Source organism: Pristiophorus japonicus, chromosome 4 (genome assembly GCF_044704955.1).
Source record: "Pristiophorus japonicus isolate sPriJap1 chromosome 4, sPriJap1.hap1, whole genome shotgun sequence".
In the NCBI taxonomy this organism is placed as follows: Eukaryota; Metazoa; Chordata; class Chondrichthyes; family Pristiophoridae; genus Pristiophorus; species Pristiophorus japonicus.
The window spans coordinates 92880425-92886953 of NC_091980.1; positions in this window are offsets into that span (position 1 = coordinate 92880425).

Below are 6529 nucleotides of genomic sequence, written 5' to 3' on the forward strand. Positions count from 1 at the left end.
GTCCCAAGGGATACCATAATCCCTTCGCTGCACAGGTATTTAAGGAGGCTTCACAGATTGGAGAGGCACTATGGAGACCTGCAATAAAAGACTAAGGTCACACTTTACTTTGAGCTCAGTGTTCAGTCTGACTCTTTCGCCATACACAATTTGTCTCTCTCTGCACCTGTATTCTGTGCTCAGAATACCGACAGAGTAAAACCAGTCATGCAGCCCTGCCAGCAGCAGTAAATATGAAGACCTGCAAAAAAAAGATAAGTTCAAGTTGTTTTTTTTAAAATTCTTTTTCAGTGATTTAGTAAGCAAATGTTTTGTGAATGTATTGTGAATTTTTAAAAATATTTTTTCCAATTTTTAGGGGGCGTTTTTCCCCCCTCCCAAGGCCTCTCTTGCAGCGGTATCGGCCTCGGAATAAAGTTGCCGAAATTCGCGGTTTGCGCCGTAAATCCTTGTGCAATGCCGGTTTTTACCGCTGCGCAAATTAAAGGCTGAATATCCGGCCTACCGACAGTAGCAAACCAAAAACGGTAATTTTGGCGGAAAAAATACCATTTTCGCTGAAAACTGAATTTTTAGCTCCAAATCTCCCAAGCCTCACGCTTCCATGGCCTGGACAAGTTGCTGTCACTGCTGACCCCACCCACCCAATTCCAGCCCAGAGTTAAAACTGGGACTCAACTAGTCCAGCAAACCCACCTCATCCTGATATGGTACAACCTATGTGCATCATCAACCTACCCATCAATCCCAGCATTCAATCTTCTGAGAGAGGCAAACCCACAGAGAAAATAAACCCAAGGCCAATTTCGGAAAAACCTCTGGGAAACTCCTCTTCAGCCCTCGAAGGCAACCAAACAAACAAACCATAAAGTCTGGTATCTCGAGCCCCAAGTATCCCACCCACCTTCTTTAACTCTGTTTTTTTCCCCCTTGCAGGACCACCTTTTAAAGGACTGCAGAGAATTCACAACCTGCATTTTCTGGCAGCCAATGTCAGAGCCTGATGACTATGAGAAAAGTAATTCCTGAAACCTAATCTAACTCAATGCTTTCACAACTTGTACTGATACCCCTCATCCTCCCTTGCCTATCTTACTCAAATAATCAATTCCCCGCGATCGTGTCTAATCCTATTTTTATTTTAAAGACTTAAATCATATTTCTTCAAAGTCTATCTCAGACTAAAAGGCCCTAGTTCCCTAAACTTTCCGGATAGCTAAGGATCTTTTAACTAGGTAGTAATCAAGTGACCCTCCTCTGGACTTATTCCAGGCCCTCACCATCCCACCATGTGATGGACCAAAACTGGGCAGAGTATCATAGACATGACTGAATCAAGGTCTTAGAGAAGGTAAGAATTGTATTTTTATATTTAATTGTCCTGGTTATACTGTACATTCAAACACCCGATTTGCTTTCACAACAGCCCCGTGACACTGGTCAGGAACCTTCAATGTTTCGAGAACTACAATCCTCAGGTCATTCTCCTGAATGCTGGAACTACCTCAGCCTGAGACCGCATGGATGAACTACAACAATTGTACATCCCTGTCTGGCGTAAAAATAAAAAAGGGAAGGTGGCTCAACTGTGGCTATTAAGGAAAATCAGGGATAGTATTAAAGCCAAGGAAGTGGCATACAAATTGGCCAGAAATAGCAGTGAACCCAGGGACTGGGAAAAATTTAGAACTCAGCAGAGGAGGACAAAGGGTTTGATTAGGGCAGGGAAAATAGAGTACGAGAGGAAGCTTGCAGGGAACATTAAGACGGACTGCAAAAGCTTCTATAAATATGTAAAGAGAAAAAGGTTAGTAAAGACAAACGTAGGTCCCCTGCAGTCAGAATCAGGGGAAGTCATAACGGGGAACAAAGAAATGGCAGACCAATTGAACAAGTACTTTGGTTCGGTATTCACCAAGGAGGACACAAACAACCTTCCGGATATAAAAGGGGTTAGAGGGTCTAGTAAGGAGGAGGAACTGAGGGAAATCCTTATTAGTCGGGAAATTGTGTTGGGGAAATTGATAGGAATGAAGGCCGATAAATCCCCAGGGCCTGATGGACTGCATCCCAGAGTACTTAAGGAGCGGCCTTGGAAATAGCGGATGCATTGACAGTCATTTTCCAACATTCCATAGACTCTGGATCAGTTCCTATGGAGTGGAGGGTAGCCAATGTAACCCCACTTTTTAAAAAAGGAGGGCGAGAGATAACAATGAATTATAGACCGGTCAGCCTGACCTCAATAGTGGGTAAAATGATGGAATCAATTATTAAGGATGTCATAGCAGTGCATTTGGAAAGAGGTGACATGATAGGTCCAATTCAGCATGGATTTGTGAAAGGGAAATCATGCTTGACAAATCTTCTGGAATTTTTTGAGGATGTTTCCAGTAGAGTGGACAAGGGAGAACCAGTTGATGTGGTGTATTTGAACTTTCAGAAGGCTTTCAACAAGGTCCCACACAAGAGATTAATGTGCAAAGTTAAAGCACATGGGATTGGGTTGGGGGTAGTGTGCTGACATGGATTGAGAACTGGTTGTCAGACAGGAAGCAAAGAGTAGGAGTAAATGGGGACTTTTCAGAATGGCAGGCAGTGACTAGTGGGGTACCGCAAGGTTCTGTGCTGGGGCCCCAGCTGTTTACATTGCACATTAATGATTTAGACGAGGGGATTAAATGTAATATCTCCAAATTTGAGGATGACACTAAGTTGGGTGGCAGTGTGAGCTGTGAGGAGGATGCTATGAGGCTGCAGAGTGACTTGGATAGGTTAGTTGAGTGGGCAAATGCATGGCAGATGAAGTATAATGTGGATAAATGTGAAGTTATCCACTTTGGTGGTAAAAATAGAGACACAGACTATTATCTGGATGGTGAAAGATTAGGAAAAGGGGAGGTGCAACGAGACCTGGGTGTCATGGTACATCAGTCATTGAAGGTTGGCATGCAGGTACAGCAGGCGGTTAAGAAAGCAAATGGCATGCTGGCCTTCATAGCGAGGGGATTTGAGTACAGGGGCAGGGAGGTGTTACTACAGTTGTACAGGGCTTGGTGAGGCCACACCTGGAGTATTGTGTACAGTTTTGGTCTCCTAACTTGAGGAAGGACATTCTTGCTATTGAGGGAGTGCAGTGAAGGTTCACCAGACTGATTCCCGGAATGGCAGGACTGACATATTAAGAAAGACTGGATCAACTGGGCTTGTATTCACTGGAGTTCAGAAGAATGAGAGGGCATCTCATAGAAACGTTTAAAATTCTGACGGGTTTAGACCGGTTAGATGCAGGAAGAATGTTCCCAATGTTGGGGAAGTCCAGAACCAGGGGTCACAGTCTAAGGATAAGGGGTAAACCATTTAGGACCGAGATGAGGAGAAACTTCTTCATCCAGAGAGTGGTGAACCTGTGGAATTCTCTACCACAGAAAGTTGTTGAGGCCAATTCACTAAATATATTCAAAAAGGAGTTAGATGTAGTCCTTACTACTAGGGGGATCAAGGGGTATGGCGAGAAAGCAGGAATGGGGTACTGAAATTGCATGTTCAGCCGTGAACTCATTGAATGGCGGTGCAGACTCGAAGGGCCGAATGGCCTACTCCTGCACCTATTTTCTATGTTTCTATGTTGTATTTCAATGTTGTTAAGTGTATTTGCCATACACAGGCCTTATTGACTATTCTCCTGATGCCTTGATTCAGATCCTAATAAAGATGATGACGAGCAATGACCTAAATGGGTCTCTGTGGGATTGCATTAGCACATAGATCTGCTGCCCTTTGTAAATGTAACCAATTTGCTATCCAATCAAATTTCAGTATTTGTCTGCCAATCCCACAACCTTACTTAACTCTTGGTGTGGCACTTTATGAAATCCTTTAGAAAATGTAGGTACACCACATCTACCATCATAACATGAAAACAGTAGCTAAGTTGCCAAGAAAGAAAAAAAAGGTGCATTTGAATCTTCATTGCATTTATATAGTACCTTTAGTGTAATAAAGATGTCACAAAGAGCTTCACATAGGCATAATCAAACTAAGGGAGGTATCAGGGAAAGTGACCAAAGCTTGGTCAAAAATGTAAGCTTTATGGAGCATTTTAAAGGAGGAAGGGGAGCTTCAGGGAAAGAATTCCAGAACTTGGGGCTTAGGCAGCTGAAAGCACAGCTGTCACTGGTCGGGTGAAGAGAAGGAGAATGCACAAGAGGCCAGAGTCAGAGCAACAAAAGATTCATGGGGGAGGTTACAGAGAAAGGGAGGGATGAGCTCATGGAGGAATTTAAACGCGAGGACAAGAATTTTAAATTTAAGACAGCGCGGACGGGTGATAGGTGCGTGAGATTGATGTGGGATAAGATGTGAGCAGCAGAGTTTTGGATGAGTTAAGGTTTTTGGCAGGTGGAGGATAAGAGGCCAGCTAGAAAGGCATTGAAGGTAGAGTCCTGTGTTAAAGGCAAGGATGAAAGTTTCAGCGGTAGATGGGCTAAGGTAGGGGAAGAGACAGGCAATGTTACGAAGGTGGAGTTAATAGAATCATAGAACGATAAAGCAGACAATAAAAGGAGACCATTTGGTCCATTGTGTCTGTGCCGACTCTTTGGTAGAACTATCCAACTAGTCCCACACTCTGCTCTTTCCTCATAGCCCTGCAAATATTTTCCCTTCAAGTATGTATCCAAGTCCCTTTTAAAAGCTACTGTTGAATCTGCTTCCACCACCCTTTGAAGCAGTGCTTTCCAGATCGTTGATCTGGAAAGGTGACAGTGTTCAGCATATCCCTGGTCTTTTGCATTTGCTCTATAATCTCTTTAATCTCTTTAAATCCAGCTCTTAGTGCCTCTTCAGTCTCAAGTCGCTGTGTAAAAATAGTTTTACTCGCGTCACCTCTTATTCTTTTGCCACATTAAATCTATGTCCTCTGGTTACTGATCCTTCTGCCACTTGATAGAGTAAACAAGGAGAAACTGTTTCAAGACCATTCATAATTTTGAACACCTCTATCAAATCTCCTCTTAGCCTTCTCTGCTCGAAGGAGAAAAACTGCAGCTCCTGCCAGTCTCTCCATAGCCCCTCATCTCTGATCCGTTACAGTAAATCTCTTTTACACCCTCTCTAAGGGCTTGAAATCCTATCTAAAACATAATGCCCACTGCATTAAATTTCACCTGCCATGTGTCTGCCCAGTTGCTGGTCCCCGTGATAGTGTTATGGGGTTGGAAGCTCAACCAAAGATGAATAAGATGCAAGTGTTGAGAACAGTTTGGTTCAGCTTGAGACGGTGGCCTCGGATGGGGATTCAATGACGATGGTAGAGTTTATGGTGGGGGCCAAAGTCAAAGGGCCCAAGTTTAGGGTAGAATTGCTCCAATTTTCTTGGAGCAACTGGTTTAGTTTGGAGTATCTTAGAAATCGCAATTCTCGGCACTTAGTTTGCTCTAGTACTAGTGAGTTAGTTTAGGTTCGTTTTAGTTCAGGTGTTTTTTTTCAAAAGGGGGGTGTGTCCAGCCACTTAGGCATGTTGTGCAAGTTTCGGCAGCAAAAACTTACTCCAAAGTAACTTAGAATGGAGCAAGTGTCCACTTTTATAAGTTCTGAAAAACCTTACAGAGAGTTAAATTTAGTGCAGGCACAGCCGGGGGGCGGGGGGAGCATTAAACACAAAGGACACATCAACATCACAACAGGGGGGCGGTGAAGGAAAGTTAGAGGATTTTTCACAGCACTAAACACATTCACAACAACATTAAAGAAGCAAAGTACATTTAAAGCACCAAGCACTAAACGAAGAACAAAAAGTAATCCGAAATTAACATTAAAAATTAAAAAAAATAGAAGGAACCTTGCACCTAAAGCACCAAGACCAAGGGGGGGAGGAGGAGGGGGGGAGGAGGAGGGGGAGGGGGACTGGGGGGGGAGGAGGAGGGGGACTGGGGGGGGGAGGAGGAGGGGGACTGGGGGGGGGAGGAGGAGGGGGACTGGGGGGGGGAGGAGGAGGGGGACTGGGGGGGGGAGGAGGAGGGGGACTGGGGGGGGGAGGAGGAGGGGGACTGGGGGGGGGAGGAGGAGGGGGACTGGGGGGGGGAGGAGGAGGGGGACTGGGGGGGGGAGGAGGAGGGGGACTGGGGGGGGGAGGAGGAGGGGGACTGGGGGGGGAGGAGGAGGGGGACTGGGGGGGGGAGGAGGAGGGGGACTGGGGGGGGGAGGAGGAGGGGGACTGGGGGGGGGGAGGAGGAGGGGGACTGGGGGGGGGAGGAGGAGGGGGACTGGGGGGGGAGGAGGAGGGGGACTGGGGGGGGAGGAGGAGGGGGACTGGGGGGGGAGGAGGAGGGGGACTGGGGGGGGAGGAGGAGGGGGACTGGGGGGGGAGGAGGAGGGGGACTGGGGGGGGAGGAGGAGGGGGACTGGGGGGGGAGGAGGAGGGGGACTGGGGGGGGAGGAGGAGGGGGACTGGGGGGGGAGGAGGAGGGGGACTGGGGGGGGAGGAGGAGGGGGACTGGGGGGGGAGGAGGAGGGGGACTGGGGGGGG